The sequence below is a fragment of the Danio rerio genome, chromosome 6 (assembly GCF_049306965.1).
Source record: "Danio rerio strain Tuebingen ecotype United States chromosome 6, GRCz12tu, whole genome shotgun sequence".
NCBI lineage: Eukaryota > Metazoa > Chordata > Actinopteri > Cypriniformes > Danionidae > Danio > Danio rerio.
Window position 1 is genome coordinate 26,423,005 of NC_133181.1, and position 19,320 is coordinate 26,442,324.

At 35.6% G+C, this 19,320-nt stretch overlaps 1 protein-coding gene across 2 annotated transcripts in view; it reads right to left on the reverse strand.

Moving 5' to 3' along the window:
• gng12b (guanine nucleotide binding protein (G protein), gamma 12b) overlaps positions 1–19,320 on the reverse strand; it is a 93,405-nt gene that overhangs the window by 70,621 nt on the left and 3,464 nt on the right. The window contains exon 2 of one of the 2 annotated variants that reach the window (XM_073954088.1): positions 14,884–14,974. The exons of the other annotated variant lie outside the window; for it this stretch is intronic. The gene's annotated coding sequence lies outside the window, so the exon portion shown is untranslated. The remainder of the gene's footprint in view (positions 1–14,883; positions 14,975–19,320) is intronic. 2 annotated transcript variants of the gene reach the window in all.

Genomic DNA, 19,320 nt, shown 5'->3' on the forward strand with positions numbered 1-19,320 from the left:
CTTCAACAAATGTTGACTTGACTACCAACCTGTCTGTCAGATTTAGCACATCATTAATGCAAGCGCATCAGAACACACACAATTATGAACTCTGAGAAAGAAACAGCCATCGATTTCACACAAAAGACTGAAACTAAAACCTGCTGCTCTTGTTGTCCTGCAAGACGAAGGAATTTTTCCCACACTTCCTCCAGCAGGGGTGAAAACAACCTTTCTCAGCCAAGAGTAGTTCAATAATATGACACTCCATCACAGATTATATTACACTTTATGCATTCCAGGCTTCTCTGTTTAACAAGAATACACTCCTATTCATGTGAACTACAACTGTGTTGTGAGGAACTGAACGCACACTTGACCTGCGCTTACTGCTGTATTATTACAGCACTAGATGAGTTTTGACCGTGAAACTTCAGATTCAAACAAAAACTTTAGTTGTTTTTTTAAGAGCAGAACCCACAACAGAGTGAAAAAACAACACTATTCCTCCATGAGAAGTGGAGAAGAAGAGCTAGAGAAAGCAGGTGTTTATCTCTGCCACATCCACTCCAAAATGTACATTTTTAGTCAAATTTATTATCAAATAATAGAACATTACGAGTTTACACATTACAAGAACATTAAAAACACAAGTTACATTTATTTAACTTACAAGCATGATGGAATCACATTTGTTTAAAAAGAACATTCTGTAGTTAGGTGGCTCCCTCTAGTGGATAATTCAACGTGAAAAGAATAACGTATTATGGTGCAAGGAAATCATCTGCAGCTGGAAGTTAATGAAAATTATTTCATTTATTTATTAAACTATCCATTTCATTGAGTTTTATTAACGTTCAAACGTTCAAACATACCAAAACCCTAAACCTCTCACAGAAAGTAATGTGAGAACAGTAATAATTGATGTATGCTGTCACAATGTGTTGTCCTATTGATTGCAACACAATGTGCAACACAATGTGTTGTCCTATTGATGCGTGCATGCCCAAGCAGCCACAGATGTATCCCTTCTAGGTTTTACTGTACTGAAGGGCCACTGACTGCCTTGCACAGTTTAGATTCAGCTTGCCTCAACACCTGTCTGGAAGTGTCTATTCCAAGATCTTGGTTAAGCAATTAAAAAAGGTATAGGAGCTAAACCATTTAGGACATTTGGCTCTCTATGAGCAGGACTGTAGACCCCTGCCTAGCAAAACCGACTTAAATTGGTAAAATAAACTGACAATTGCAGCACTAGATTAGAGATTAGTCCTGGATGGTCACAATATGCAGCGTATTAATATACTAATGCAACAAAGACTCATTGGAAATACATGCTTCAGTCTGCCTTTTTGTGAAACCGCAAAAATATACTTAACTAAACTTTACTAAAATACACTTTCATTAATCCATTCTCCTTCGGCTTAGTTCCTTATTTATCAGGGGTCACCACATTGGAATGAACTACCAACTATTCCGGCATACAGTGGATCTTCCTGACCTTCCAGCTACAACCCAGCACTGGGAAACACCGACATACTCTCGCATTCACACACGCACGCACGCACGCACACACACACACACACACACACACACACACACACACACACACACACACACAAACACACAAACACACAAACACACAAACACACACACACACACACACAGTACAGCCAACTAAATTTAGTTTATTCAATTCACCTCATGGTATATGACCTCATTTTAAGACCTCATCACCACTTCAGATTTCATTTTAACTTGCAATATATTTACAGACTATAAATACTGATTGCAAGAAATCAAATCAAATCAAATCAAATCAAATAAAAAAATCAGGCCTTAATTTGTCACATACACTTTCGTATAGTGAAATTGAACCATACACAAACATCACAATTTTCAGGGGAGACAGGTCAAAGAAGGTAGCATTTAGAAACAAAGTAAAATACATCTGGACAGAAAAAAACACCCCCCCTCAGCTTGCCCTTGATTAGGGCAAAGTGAGAAAAGGGAGAAAAACAGCCCTATCTTAGCATAAGCACAAAACCCTAAACTAAAACTCTATTTATATACTGAATAAAAATGTTAATCCAGCCTTTACAACAACAGGAATAACAGTGTTTATCTGGTTTACTGCAAAAAACAAAGCAGCGTAATGTTAAATCTAGAAGGATTTGTTTAATTTCAGAAACTCCACACCATCCCAATATTCAAAAATTAAATTCAGTCAAACTTTAGCATACTGATACAACATTTAATTCCTTGTGAAATAGCATATCAGACTTTTTAATACTTTTAAACGGCCTTAAATTTCTCTAAATTGATTGATCAATTTTAATACTTTTTAAGACCCCGCAGACACCCTGCACCTATAGTGCATGTCTTTGGACCGTGGGGGAAACCGGAGCACCTGGAGGAAACACAAGCAGACACAAGGAAAACATACAAATTCCACACAGAAATGTCAAATGGCATAGCAGGGACTCAAACTAGCAACCTTCTTGCTGTGAGGTGACAGTTCTAACCACTGAGCCACCATGCCACCTTAAATAGTTTAATCCTTAAACATTTGACTGTAGTTTTAAATGAAATGAATGCTATGGGTCAGTATGACTTTTTTCTTTTTTACACTAATCATATTTACATGGACATATGAATAAAGGATTATTCTGTGCAGTTCTTTGAACAACACCAACAAATACCACAAACCCACTTAACCGTGTCTATGTTTACTCCTTAACTGTGTCTATGTTTACACCTTAACAGTGTCTTTGTTTAGTAATCAAACACAAAACATAGACTAGTCTGCATTATTTAGTCAGAAGATGGCGCCAAACCGTCTAAAATGCAAAGCTGTTACAAATAACAGAAGCATTAGATTAGGTTAGAAGCATTAGTAGTTGTAATATAAGTAACTTTCTGTAGTAGTAGTTGGTGTAGCACTTGTGATTTATTATTATTGTTGTCAGTTATTACTGTTGTCCTTTCTCTCTTTTTACTCTCAAATTTACTATCATACATTAATAAGCATTGTTGTTACTCCCTACCTCTGACTGGTTTCTTTCTATATGTTTTATCTATATCTGCGACACTTGCTTCATTTATTGACTGTTATTGTTCCTAATGTATGTACTCTGACCTGTCCACCAAGTTACCTTTACATGCATACACACACTCACACGCACACACTCACGCACATACCAGTTCCTGACTATATTGTTGATGTTTTTGTTGTTTTTGTTTTGTTGCTTTGTATTTGTTATCTGTTGATGTTTTCTTGTATTTGTATGATTTTTGCATATACTAATAAAAAAAAAAGAAAGAAAAAAAAAAGAAAAAAAAAGAAAAATGCCACGATGGTGTTATCAAGCCTTTCAGAAAAAGGAAAAAAAATAGTGTGAGATTGATAACGGCAGCCAGAGGAGAGAATAACGTCAAATTTAATGTCAGCCCCATACACGCTGCATTAAAAATACCTTGCATTAGCTGTAGTTCGTTTTTTGTAATTTGGCGCAGATCATATAATGCATTTATAAATACGTATACATGTTCATAAGTTTTTTTTTTATCTAAATGTTAAAAACTTTCAAGGATTTTGATGACCGTTAAACGTGTTATAACAGGCTTGTAAAAAGGGTCCATTACAAAGACTACAGAAAGAAAAAGCTGAATCCAGGACATTTTAGGAGACTTAGAAAACCCAGCCAGATGAAAGTCTCAAAACGAAAACAAATGGTCACACTAGTTTAGAGAAGGGTTTAGGGCAGTATTTCACTGGACTGAGCGATCTGTATGACCTTCTCAATCCTTCACCTCTTGCGTACAGATGGACATTTATCTGAAATATTCAACAAAACATTTTTAAGTAATGTATTTCTGTTTTGCAACAATGTAGACAGTGCCCTTTAGTGGATTTACCATCTGAAACATCCCACGAAATGTACCCCAGTGTTCTCCACCAATCAGCTGGTGTGTGTGGTGTGCAGTCTGGCGCAATATGGCTGCTGTCGCGTCATCCATGAGGATGCTATAGAGGTGGATAAGCAGATTCCCCCCCAAAAATGTTTAAAGCGCTTCGAGTGTCCAGAAATGTAATTAATTATTATTATTAATTACCTAAAGGAAAGTATTTCCCATTTAAAAAAATTACACTGATGTACATATTTCCTATGAGAATGTGTTCTACTAATTAGAAAAGTCTGTTAATTTTAGGTAAGGGGAAGGAATAAGCAATCTGAAATGTAGTCACGCTGAATAAGGCATTAATCAGTACTAATTAACAGCCAATATTATGGTAATATTCACCTAATACGCAAGTCATTACGTAATACTGATAACTGAATGCTCAGTTACTATGGATTTCAATAAATCTGCATGAGTATTTCCAGTGAACTGTCATGTCATTCTATTAATCGCTTCAAATCATTAAAAATCATCAATAATCTACACTGCCTGATGCTGGGTCACACATACAAGAAGCATCGCAACGGCCCTTATTGTGCAATGCCAAGTCTTCAAAATATGAACATGCTATTTATGGCTGTTCATGTGCTCAGCAGCTTCCCTTTCCACTTAAACTTATTTCACTTAACTCGACTCATGCTTGAACAGTTAAGTTAAAGAATGCTTAACTGACTGTATTCTGATTATAAACTACTGTAAGTATTACATTATCATGATGTTAAAGCAACCTTGTGATACTGATTAGATTTAGAAGAGAAAAAAAAAGAAAATTTACTGTCCGCACATTTGCTGGTAAAGCCATTGGCTATAGGAACTCTAAAATTTGTGTGGACTAACTAACTAACTGACTCCCTAAAATATAGACTTAATTAAATGATTACTTTTATACCAACCTTGTACAAAAGAAATTAATAAAATTTAATGTGGAAAATGTTTACTTCAAGGGAGAGTTCACTCAAAAACGAACATTCAGTCATTATTTTCTCACCCTAGTATTGCTCTTACGTCGTATACCCTTTTTTTTCAATTTCTATTCATTAATATTTAAGTTTCTCCTTTAAGTTTGCAAAGCAATACAGAAGTCAGCACTGAAGTCAGGACCTTTCTACTGACTTTATTGTGATGTACTTCCAACTATTATAGATTTTTAATAGCGGAATAATTTTGGTTATTGCTCATCCTCACCATCTCTCACTCACAGTAAACTAACAGTTGGAGAGGATTAGTTAATGCCATTGCACAGCCAAGGCTAACATTTATTCCCCCTGTAGATTTACCTGCATTTATTAATAGTTTACCTCAGAAAAAGCAGTGTGTGCCATCATAGTGAATAGTTCCATTATAGAAATTCCATAATAATGTTTTAACTTCAACTAAATGTTTGAATTCAGTGTCACATCTTGCAACAAGCACCATTCAAAAAAAAGTGATTATTACACTATAGTATAGCTGCACAATATTGGAAAATTCAGATATTGCAGTATATGGTTTTGCTGCGATATACAGTATATTCCAATATGAATAAAAAAAATTTTTTACCAGATTATTTAAATAGCACTTTTAGGAAAGATTACAATAATTTAGAATGACTGGGGTAATCAAGCCTTTTTTTATCATAAAATAATAAAAAAAATCATGCATAGATAAATACTACAGAGCAAAAATAAAAGTTAAATAACAGTGCTTTATGCTTTTCTGGAGAGTCTAACAGAACAAGTACAGAAACTGGCCAATTGGCCATCATTGTAAAAATAATATTTAAGATTATCTTTATATTTTAATCTTTGATGAATAATCTAATCCTGCGATGTTGTTATTACACACATTGCTAAATCAATGCTCAAACTATATATTGTTCAGCATTACACTGTAACTACTAGTAAACAACCTGAAGTCAGCTAATTGCATGAGATAAACACCTCTGAATAGAGTTAGCTTTTTATTTATATAATTTATTAAGTTAAACTAGTTATGTATAATTAATTATGGTCCAGCAAAACAATAAATTCCACAAATAGTCTACTCTTTAGAATAGGGGAGTTTCAATAAGTAAATACGTCAATACACACATTTCAAATTTTTTATATATTTTTAATTGTCCATATGTGGTTAAAAAGAGAATGACTAGATTATTATTTTGACAATTATTATTATGGGTGATGCGGTGGGTAACGATGTCGCCAGTTCAGTTGGCATTTCTGTGTGGAGTTTGCACGTTCACCCAGTGTTTGCGTGGGTTTCCTCCAGGTGCTCTGGTTTCCCCCACAAGTCCAAAGACATGGGGTACAGGTGAATTTGATAAGCTAAAATTGTCTGTAGTATATGTATGTGAATGAGTGTGTATGGATATTTCCCAGTGATGGGTTGCAGCTGGAAGGCATCTGCTGTGTAAAACATATGCTGCATAAGTTGGTGGTTCATTCCGCTGTGGCGACCCCAGATTAATAATGGGACTAAGCCGAAAGGAAAATGAATGACTAAAAGAATGAATAATTATTATTATTGCATTTGCTGCATGTAACACTAGGGGTCAGTGTTGCCCAGGAGGAGATTCTCTTACAGCTTGAGACGGCAAGAGTATTGATTGTAATGGTCAGTGCATTTATTAATTTTAATTAATTTTATTTCAGCTTAGTCCCTTTATTCATCGGGAGTCGCTACAGCAAAACAAACTGCCAAATTATCCAGCATTTGTTTTACACAGAAGATGCCCTTTCAGCTGCAACCCAGTACTGGGAAACATCCATACACACTCATTCACATGCATATATTACGGCCAAGTTAGTTTATTCTGTTCACCTAAACTGCATGTCTTTGGACTGTGGGGGAAACCGGAGCATCTGGAGGAAACCCATACAACCACTGGGAGAACATGCAAACTCCACACAGAAATGCCAAGGAGTTGAATCAGCAACCTTCTTGCTGTCAGGCGACCGTGAGCCACCATGTCACCATTTTCTTTCTAATATATACTATTTTAAAATTAGAATGTTGTAGCTTTCTCATATCATGCAACACTACTTAAGTGTTTGAATGCTGTTCGTTCAGCTTGCCTCATTATCACATGAATATATTACATCAATACAGCAAAGTATATATATATATATATATATATATATATATATATATATATATATATATATATAAATATATATATATATATATATATATATATATATATATGTGTATGTATGTATATATGAAGAAATGGACATTCTTTACTGTATATTGCACATTGCACTTTACTTTACTTTACAAAATATCTTTAGGGATAAATCTCACTGGGACAGTACCCCCAAAAGAATAAATTTGGACCATATTAACACAAAAATAAATAATTGTAATAATGTTCACCTTTTTAAGCTAGGACATTCTTTTAAGAGTTATTCAACTTTTTTTGCACATTGTTCTGTTTACATTTTTTTATGTAACCTAGTTAAGTTTATTTTAATGGTATTTTGGTATGGTATATAGTATACCGAACATAGCACTTAATAATTAACACTTGCACATGAAAAATTTGTTCTGTCTTCGCTTTATAATACAGTCCATGTTTCAGAAATGAAATAAAGCCATTCAAACCACATTATAATAGCAAATAAAAGACTGTATAAAACTGAACTTAAAAATTAAACTGAAAAAAGTCAAATCATACTGATCCTACATACTATATGGAAGCTTGTTTATTCTAGTATATCATATATATCCAACCTTGCTAATTATTCAATTTTATTTTCTCAAGTTATGTTTAACAAAGCAAGTTTTTTTAACATACAAATTAATGTTAAAAATTATTAACTTATTACAACAAGTCATAACATAACAACAACAAAAAAAAACATTTGTTGTCATGATATTTTGTCATATAATTCTATCCACAGTGTAAAAGGAAGTTCTAACAACAAAAATTCCAGGGGAAAATAATACTCAAAAACAGGGAAATGCTGATCATTTGGCTCTGATTGGATATCAGATATCATGGACATTATTTGGAACAGGATCACAAACCAGTTTAACCTCAAAAGCTTACCATTCACCATACGCAGGTTGGCATAAACCACAGAAGCACGACAACATCTGAGAAACATATTCTTGGAAAATCCCTACGGTCTTTATTTCCTCAAATGTTTCTGAGACTGCATTACTTTTTGCATGATCCCAACTGCCATGAAAATAAGCGATAGCCAAAACTGTATATGGAATCTCCAGCTTTTCTACAAACGTTGTTTACAACAAAACATTATTTTAACCCTCAGAACACGCACTGTACCTTATAAACACGGATTAAAAAGAATAATGTACACCTGGAAGTTGCGAATGGTTAACCAAAAGTAGAGCTTGCCAGACTGAGAAAGTCTTTTCAGTTTTTTTTTTTGTTTTTTTTTTGTGCAATATACATCAGGCAGTCGCAGATAAATGAGTGTCTTTGAGAGTGCCATTTGAGAATGAAACTATACTAGTCTATATTAAAAAGTATGTTTATTTTGGACATAAAGCAGCTCTTATCTGTGTGAGGTGTTAAATTTATTACAGTCTCTTGTATAAGCAGCTGGAGGGGTCAATTTCGCCATTGCCTGGCAACTTTTTATATGCTTGCACACTGCAATCACTCAGCAAAACTCATAGCAGTACAATATGGCTGTATATCAGCACTGGTGGGAGGCGTGCTTTGGCACGAGGCAGCGGGCAGAGTGGCTTATTGTCTTAGCAGTGCTAATATACAGCCAAATCGCACTGCTAGAGTGTGATATTGCATTTATACAACAGTCTGATGGCATACTCGTGTATATGAAAAAGAAAATCAAACATGAAGAGTCTAAAAATCCTTTTGTATGAAAAACTACTTTCTTCCGCCATTCCTTCACATCTGCAGCTGACATTAGAACAGCAGAAACTGTTGCTGCATGAACGTCACTTTAGAGCTAGTATTTGAATGATTATCTAGCATAATAGAAAAAGTGATGACAAAACAGGTGTTTTTGCTCACATTTTAAGATTATAAGGCTGAACGGTATTAAATGCTATCAGTCTACAGGGATATCTCCCAGAATTTTTCTGTTGCAATCGGGAATAATTAACCCCAAAAAAAGCCAAAGCAGCACAAACACAACCAGATTACAGTTGCGTTTGCGATAAGTAAGGCATTTCTTCTTTCTTTTTACTGAACTAATCTGCAGAAACGACAACAGGAGACTCTGTAGAAACAGATGACCAAGCAAAACATAACTTAGGGTTTACAAAGAGTGGCCAACACTACAGTTATATTGTATAAATACAGCACTACAACACAAAAGAGAGAGATCGACTTAGAAAATCACTTACCAGTTTAATAATGACTTGATCATCGATTATTAAGAAATTATTCAGTTTTTCTCTTTTAAGTGCTTATTATACGATCTCTGTCGCCATCTTGTGGACGAACAACGTCTAATGGCTAATGGCCGCCGACACGCTGTCTCTTCGAAATTATAAATATTTAAAATAGGCACTATCCTTATAAATAAACTGCATAGATGCAATCTAAAGAACTATATTCTCGGCTAAAAAGCCTCAAAAGTACATTATGTTGTCCAACAGCTACATTATTTGTCATGATGTTTATTCACCTGCTGTCACTCTATGTGGACGGAGTAAAGCTGTGGTCACATTAGAGTTTGTGCATGTGAAATTCTTTCATACGGCGCCGCGAAAAGGAGCGGGATTAAACAAGATTATTAGACATTAAATAACTGAACCGGTCTGACGCATTTGTGTGCTTATGCATGGAAGTCTATAGGGAGAAAAGTCCAGCGTGACCGCAGTTTAATCCACAAGGGTGAGGAGGCTGTACGAGTGTTGTTATTGTGGCAATATCGCATGGCTATCAGCCTATCAGAATCGAGAACCAGACAGAACTATTGTATAAACACAAATATATACAATTGGTACACACCTGAACTAATTATTTAGGAGATGAACAGCACTTGCTAATTACAGGCAGGTGTGTTTGATATGGATAGCAACTGAAATATGCAGAAAGGTACATCTCCAGAAACAGGGTTGGTCACCCCTGGTATTAAAAATACAAATTGGTGGATTTTTCAGTGGATTTCCACCTAAATGGAATTTTAACATAATTTGTGTATCTGACCATTTAGGCACAATAAAACTTGTAAAACAACTCAGTTCTGTTCTTGCACAGTGTTTGAGAAGCGGCAGTAGACAGAACAGTGTGAAAGTTCTTAGTTCTCTTCATCTTTTTAATGTTTAAATTTAAATTAGAAAGAGCTTAAAAAGACAAAAAAGTCAACATTATTGACAAAAAGCCAGATCAGAAAAGTAACAATTCAACTGTTACAATTCAGACTATGCAGCACTACTGATTCGATCCAAGACCAGCAACGAGATGATCCCAAGGTTTCCATATCCTGGACCAGGCCGTATCCTGAGCAGCTGCTGTAGTGTTCATGGAGGAGTCAAGAGAATATGATACTGATTCCTGGGACGCTCCAGGGACAGACAAGTCTTCGGTGAGGTCTAGCTTTGGAAATGGTCGTGCCCAACTGATCCTGGTTTCTTGCGAATTCTTCTTCTTGTGAGGCTGCTTTGACACAATCTACATTGTAAAAGGCGCTATACAAATAGGTGAATTGAACTGAATTAAACTGTTCTGAAACATGAAAAGTCTTATCTTAATAGTGCAAATCCCAAGTGCTAATGTGAAGACATTTGTCCACAGAGTTTACAAATTACTGATTGGATGTTTGGATAAATTTCTTTGCAAGATTTTCCTGTAGAACCTGCTGTTATTTGTAAAAGTATCTGCAAATATGTATGCTTTGCAGTAAATCTCTAAACCTTTCAAAGTCAAGATCTGCACAGAGAGACGTAAGAAGCTTGTAATTGTTAAGTCTGAATGCTGTCAATAAATGACTAATTGTAGCACTAAAACTACAAAAACAACATGAAACTAAGAGTGTGGCTTTACAGAGAAAACTAAGACAGGGGCTCAAGTCTGGGTTTATAGATCACTAGGCAACCAAGCAGGAAGGGGGACAGAAAGTACTCCAGATGAAATGGTTTAATAAAACAAGAAGTCATAAAGTAGAGGCAAAGTCCAAATATTCTGTCTCACTTCTGATTTAATAAGAGTATAAATCACTTACATGTTTTTTTAAGCTTAAAATCCTTTCAGATTCATTTGGGACTCATATTCGCCCAATAAGTCAGTCATTTGTGTAATCTAGTTGTCAAAACACAACCGTGACAGACGATAAAGCTTTAGGGACTGAGAATTGTGAGAGCTGAGGTTATTCTCAGTCATGCTAATACACAACACTAGCTCAGATTCTGAACTAATTTCCAGAGATAGTAAGGCATGCCAGCACCACCTCATCTGTTAAACAGCATAAAACATATGCTGATAGAAATCTGGGGTTGCCACAGTGGAATGAACCGCCAACTTACACTTTGTTTCACACAGTGGATGCCCTTCCAGCTGCAACTCATCACTGGGAAACACATACATACTCATTCACACACACACACACACACACACACACACACACACACACACACACACACACATCACGGTCTATCGTAGCATACCCAATGTACCACGCCTTTGGACTTGTGGGGGAAACCAGAGCACCCAGAGGAAACCCCCGCGAACACGGGGACACCATGCAAACTCCACACAGAAATGCCAACTGACTTAGCCCAGGCTCGAACCAGTGACCTTCCTGCTGTAAGGTGAACGTGCTATCCACTGCGCCACCTATTTCTTGATTTTAATTTTCTTAAAATTACAGGTTCTAAGTTCTGTTTGTTAAAACCAAAAGTTTCTTTCGTTACTGTTGAAACTAAAAGCAAATTACATTTGTCTCCTCCTGTTTTTGGCTAATCCATGACTTAAAAACAGTAATGTGATCAGAACCGTTAAAGATTTGTGATCAGTAACACACAGTTACACACACACACACTTTCATTCATTCATTCATTTTCTTACAGCTTAGTTCCTTATTTATCAGGGGTCACCACATTGGAATGAACCACCAACTATTCCGGCATATGTTTTAAGCAGCGGATCTTCCTTACCTTCCAGCCGCAACCCAGCACTGGAAAACACCGACATACACTAGCATTCGCATTCACACACACTAACACACACACACACACACGGTAAGACGGAGAGCTATGCCAAGAGCAACATTTAACTAAAAACAACAGAACTTGCTATAATCATTGACACTGTCTAAATTAGATATGACATAACTAATGTCTCTTTCAAAAGACCCATTTCGGACTTTAAGAATGTAAACAGCTTCTATCTGCTGTAGCATTAGGCAACAAAGACTGTGTGTAGACGATGTAAGATCCCACAACAATAAAACTCACCCACAAATGCACTTGCCAAGGCTCCTGTCAGAGCATGAGTTGGAAAATACAATATTTTTTATGTACAGAAAATGTTTTATGGCCTGTTTGTTTTGTGCTTTTAATTAAATCAATATGCCAAGTGTTAACACACTCCATTAGTTTTATTTGTTTTTTGAACAACCAAAAATTCTCATCAATAAATTAATAAAAACAAAGGATGCTCATCTCTACCCACACATCATGCTTTACACTATTGGTTTAGGTGCTGAACCTATTTTGTTACTTTATTAACTACTGTGTGTGTGTGTTTAACAGTTGCTTGGCAACCGCTTGCATCCCTAGCCAATGAGTCGGTGAGGTTTTCTTTTTTCTGCCTTTCCATAGGCAATAACATGAATGAAGCATTCATTACTGACACCTAATTAACCAGCTCTCAGCGAGTGACCCTGTTCATCATTATTACCTTTAAATAAGCTTTCTGCAAATCTCTCCAAGGTCCACAACTGACATCCAAGATGACACAAACACCTGGCACATCAGGTTGTAACCTCAATAAATACTGTATTTGACATCTTCTTAGATTTTTCAATGTCTTTAATACAGTTAAAGTCAGAATTATTAGCACACCTTTGAATTATTTTTTTCTTTTTAAAATATTTACTAAATGATGTTAAACAGAGCAAGGACATTTTCACAGTATGTCTGATAATATTTTTTTCTTCTGGAGAAATTCTTATTTATTTCGGCTAGAAAAAAAGCAGTTTTTAATTTTTTTTAAAAATACAAAAAAAATTTAGGACAAAATTATTCGCCCCTTTAAGCTAATTTTTGATTCGACTGTCTACAGAACAAACCATTGTTATACAATAATTTGCCCAATTACCCTAACCTGCCTAGTTACCCTAATTAACTGAGTTAAGCCTTTAAATGTCGCTTTAAGCTGTATAGAAGTGTCTTGAAAAGTATCTAGTAAGATATTATTTACTGTCATCATGGCAAAAATAAAATAAATCATAGAAATGAGTTATTAAAACTATTATGTTTAGAAATGTGTTGAAAAACAATTATCTCTGCAGTAAACAGAATTTGGGGAAACAAATAATAAACGGGGGGGGGGGGTAATTCAGGGGGGCTAATAATTCTGATTTCAACTGTATATATTATTTTTAATAATTTCATAAAATATGATGGCAGACATGCAAAGCTTCATTCAAATATCTCAATAAATGCTTAATGCAAATATGATATCAGTATGAGAATGACCAAAATGAACAATATGTACAGTAGGGCCAGACAGAATCTGCAGATATGTTTTGCTATTTCTGCACAGAATTTTGTACAAAATCTGCAGATTTATGCGAAAAGATTTTGGGAGCATCTTACTAAAAACTTAATATATGAAATAAAGAATAATACCTTTTTACTTCTATTTAATGTTTACAATGCAAATCCAGTTAGATCCACATATTTGGTAAACAAAGCAATTCTCTCATATAATATGTCTACTAAAAGACAGAAAATATTACTTTACAAACTATATTGTAATAAATCATATGAACATTTTCATATTAGTCTATAATATTACTGAAATTAATTTAAAACCTGAATAAATATTAATTTACACACTTTTACACAAGTAAATAAATAGACTAAATGATGGGCCAAAAATATGCAGATTTCTGCACGTACCAGTAGTTATCCCAATTACCAGTTATAGTAGTTATAGAATTCTGATTTTGCAGATTCAAATTAATCCAAAGTCCAACAAGCAAGCATTCTTCAATAAAATATACAACAGTGTTGATAATTCTTCCTTCAATAAGAATCATCCTATGAATCCCATATTGTATGCATTAATCAATCAGTAAACGATCTGGACACAATGCATGTTTGGGGCTTCACTGCTGTGGTGTAAAAATTAACTTTAACCATTGACTCTCAACCTTCTGAAGTAGTGAGGAACAAAGCATTTTCCCTTACAGATCACGATTCATCTTCTCGACATGATGCATATACCAAGTCTGTGCAAATAACAACCATGAACTCCGGAAATAACTTTACGATTTGAAACTCTGCAGGATGTTTTCAATTGCTTAGCATTGTGCTAAAATAAAATGTATTAAATGTTTTAAAAGGTTATTACATGGACATTTAAATAATTCCTGGCAATATTTTGCTTATGTTCTTATGTTTCTTTGCTTACCAATATTTGCTTTTAACATTACTGTATTTATTTCATAGGCGACATTTTAATTACGTTCAAATTCCAGATTTTTTTAACAAAACTGGTTCTGATTCTAAAAAAAAAACGTTATTAGTCGAGTATATGTTGCTGCTCTTGAATCCATAAGATCAGTACGTTACACTTGGCTGAGTTAAATATTGAGGCAAGACAGGAAAGCTGCTTTCAGATAGTGCTTTGAAGTTTAGCTGCAATTTAAGCTGTTAAGAGGTGTTACTTCTACCGTAAGTGTCTTGCATGGTGCAATCACCAGTGCCTGAGCAAAATCTTCTGGGAGATTAATGAAATGAGTCAATGAGTGAGGTAATGTACTCTCTAATGGTTAGACTAATGAGTTTTACCTTCAGTCCCCTGAGCCAGATCACACTGATGCCAGAACAGCTCGACAGAGTCTTAGTGTGGGCCAGATCACATGAGGTTTGCCGGGTTTCTCTACAGCAGAAAATCAAAAATGAATTGTATTCTTTAATTCAGTCACATAACGGATACAGCTGGGGTGGCCATAAAATTACAGACTTCAGCTCAGATTAATAATGTCCTAAAGTGATCATCACTAGAGTTTGTGGCATAGACCAAAATCCATCTGCGTCGGAATTGGTTAGATTGGTTTGTGGGCTGAAAAAAATCAACCCCAAGTCTACTTAAAAATGTTGGTGGGGTACAAGTAATGTGACCTTCAGTAGAATTTGAATTTGTTTTTAGAAAACAACCCCACTTAATGTGCAGAAGTGAACAGTCACAAATGACAAACTTTCAGTCAAGCAGAGAAAAATTTGTATTAACATGAACAAACTGTGCAAAATGTGTTTACATGCAAACTATAAACTAGCTACGCTGAAAACATGAGTTTCTAAGGTTTTCAGATTTCTCAGTAACATTATAGGCTAAATGTCAGTAGCTCAAAAACACTGTTTGTATTGTTAAAGTTGATTTCACAAACTTTTGCTGCATCAACAATGTTTATCTCTGCCTTGCAGATGTGTTTAAATTCATTATTTTTTATAACGATATCTCTTAATCTTCAACAGAGCAGTGAATTGGTGACTAGTAAGAACTGAATCAAATTAGGCTTGTTTGAGATGGAAAAAATCTGCGCAGAATCGATCACCGGTGATCACCGCAAGATGCATGCCAGTTAGAAATGTGTCCGAGTTGCTTTCGCCTCAAGATATTCTCTATCTTGTTTTTACTGCGGTTTTCACAGTATTTTCTAGTCTAATAGTTTTTATTCTGGAGAAAGTCTTAGGCTGTTTATTTTAGTCTGGCTGGAGTAAAAGCAGATTATATAGGCCTAATTAGCATGTCAATATAATAAAACCCTTAAAAATTTATTTATGTCAAACAAACATTTGTCATGACCTGTCACTCAAAAGCATCTTGCTATAGCTACTTATTTTATAATGTAGCCAAATGAGATTTCTTGAAAGTTTTCTTGCTGTAGAAGCTGTTTATTTTGTCGTTCTTTTAACATTTGTTGAATATACAGATTTACATTTTAAATACACCCTTTTAAGTAATGAACTGTTCATCTTCTTTGATTGTGACAATCTTTTTGTAAAAACAGTGATATTTCAATTGCATCCACTCCCACATTAAAAAAAAATAGTATAATAATTTATAGGAATACAATAGTGTTTTTGAACCATATAATAACCTATTTAAATTCTATAATTGCTCTGGTATCACAACAGCTATAAAAAAAAAATACTGAAAAAACATGTTTAAAAAAAGCTTTAATATTTACTATAAATCACCATAGTATTTTTTCATGAGATCATTCATCCGCGATAAAAAACGCAAAAGCGATCTCGGCCAGTAGTGACGTTCTCGTCTACAATGCAGTCAAGGCGATGCGCACCTCAAACGAGCCTATTGACTCATGTGTGATTGGCTGTTTGTTGCAGGTCATACTTTCAGCTGAATGTGTTTCATAGTTAATCTGAAGGGTTAAACCTGGCAGAACATTAAAATCAAGTGTTGTGGAACCTCTTACTTAATCTTAACCAGGTTGGATTTCTTAGGTTTTGTCAACTCTACTTTTACTCTGTAACCCAGAGTTTGTTCAACTTGTTTTGCGCAACAGGCCTCAGGAAGTGTTGATAAAATTCAAAAATATAAATTGGAAAGAAATTGATGTTTGTAGTTAGAATGCTGATAAAAGCATTTGAATGTAATGCTAAATTGAAGTATTGGGCAGAAAACTACCTGTTCAGGTCAGATTTTGCTTAGGCTGTTTTTAAAAAAAGAAATCCAGGTAACGTATTTACACAACATTACACGTAGCATCTAATTTAGCATAATTGGTTAACGACACATGCAAGTCTGAATGCCACTTGCCCTGTGCAGAAATGCTCTGGTAAGCAATTAATACACTTTTTGAAGTTTATTTATAAACTAATTTTGAGAAGATCACGTGCTCATGATTGCTTGCAGCCAGTCCCGCATTATTCAATTTATGATTCACCAATCAGAAGATTCCTAAGCCACTATAAATACCCTAAGTTCCCTATAACAGCCATCTTCGATTTGAAGAATCCCCCCTTCCACCCCTACTCCTCCTTTTCTAGATGGGTGGCACGGTGGCCTAGTGGTTAGCACTGTTGCCTCACAGCAAGAAAGCCACTGGTTCTAGTCCTTACAAAGCCAGCTGACGTCTCTGTGCGGGTTCCTCCCACCGTCCAAAAACATGCACCTTAAGATAATTGCCTAATCCAAATTAGCACCATAGACATGCTCCTAGTAAGTAATTCTTAAGAGCAGTCATTATCTGTTCACTAGCTACTACATCAGGGGAGTTCTTGAGATCTACCTAACCTCAAACTCCCCTTTCGCCTTGCAAACTGGAGGGAGCCCCGGACTAGAGGATCTTATGAGCTCAGGGCTCTCTCCCGGGACAGCATGCCAATCAAGCTTTATAATCAATCATCATTGTAAACTCTTGAAGTATTTATTTTGAATAAATCCACAACTCGCAAGATTTATGTTAAGTTTGTAGTAAAATCAAAGAAAAGTTTTTAAAAATAGAAGGGAGGTCTCACTTTTGAACTTTTATTCACTTTGAATCGTCCTACTCCTTTTTTCATAAAGTTATTAAATTATTTCTATCCATTAAATAAAACCCACTGCAAAGTATTGTTTCAGAAATAGTAACACAGAGCAATGCAGACAGAACACAGCAGATAAAATGCTTGTTATGCCATCAGCTACAGTATGTGCATGCTGCTGACTACAATGTTCACTCAACCAAAAAAGTATAAATTGGGCTTTATTGATACAGTAAATCCGTAGAAAAAAATGCTAATTTGTGGACTGGAAAGGCATCTAACTGTATTGTGGTGACTTAATGATATTGCTGTTTTCCACATAAGTTTTGTTGAGAATATCAGGGCTATTTTTTCAGGCTTTAAACTACTTCAGATCAACAAAACATTCACACTGAACTCGAGAGCTGTTTTACAGGACTTCCTAACACTTTAGTGGTCTTGTGACTGAAACAGTTTTCTTAAGCTGATAAGTGATTTTGTAGCCTCACCTGCCAGTTCATTACCAGAAAGTGTCATATGACCTGGAATCCAGCAGAAAGAGGTTGATCTGGTTATTCTCCGTTTGAGGTCTGTGCAAATTAAAGCTTTTCGGTGCTGTGTCTTTTGTATTTTTTCTAAAGCCAGGTTTTTTGCAAAAACATCAGCTAGTGTTCTCCGAATACTAAAAACATCTTGTTTAAAGACAACTTTAAACAAGTGTGTCGCCACTGGCTCGCATGGTTCAGGATTGGTAGAGCTACGCATCGATGAATTTGCTCTTCAGAGTTTGAACTCTCAGTAATGATTAAGGCCCCGTTTACACTAATGCGTTTTAGTTTGAAAACGCATAAGTTTTGCTACGGTTACGCCATCCGTCCACACTACGCCGGAGTTCTCGAGCGCCGAAAACGGAGCGTTTCGAAAACGCTGGAGAGGCCGTTTTCATTCTAAAACGCTGCTGCTCCGTCTCAGTGTGGATGGGTAAAGACGGAGACATCTGAAAACGGAGGCGGGGCTGCAGACATTCGCCTCTCTGATTGGGGCTTTTCCTCAATATTAAGTAGCCTAACACACAGTTCAGTCCTGAATCTTCTCCGTGTAAGTTCAGACTTCGCAAGTTTGATCAAGGCTGCATCTCTTCTTCTCAGTTTGATATGGAAAACATACCGAGGACACGCGTCAATCTTCACAGGGAACAGTGTACTTTATAACTTCATTCACATCACCTTGGCTACGTTGTTTCACTTTCTCAACAATAAAATGTAAACTTGATATAAGGAACTGCCTATTTTTATTTTAATATTAACAACTAAACAGACAGCAGAAATGTTGAGGCGTCGTGCTGCATGAGCGTCATCTTCACTGTGTGGATATTTATAACAAAACGGAGCCGGTAACAACTGCCTCCTTTCAATTTCAGTGAAAATACGAAACACACCCTCTCTTTTGCTGAATATCAGTTTTAATTATCGATAATGGCCATTATAAAAGTATAACATACAATAAGTTTATACATTATAGGAAATAAAGGCAAGCGATCAGTCAATATACAGAATGCTACGTGCTTACATTAATCATTAACTTATCTTTGCGCTCAGCCAAAACACGTTACCTGAGAACAAGTAATAGATTCCAATGACCAAAGTCAGGGAATATGTCGTTAGATAAAGACAACAACATGAATGAAATATCACGTTTAGCAAATATAGTGAGATTAGATCCAGCGGGAGATGCTTGATGAGAAGTCCGACTAGA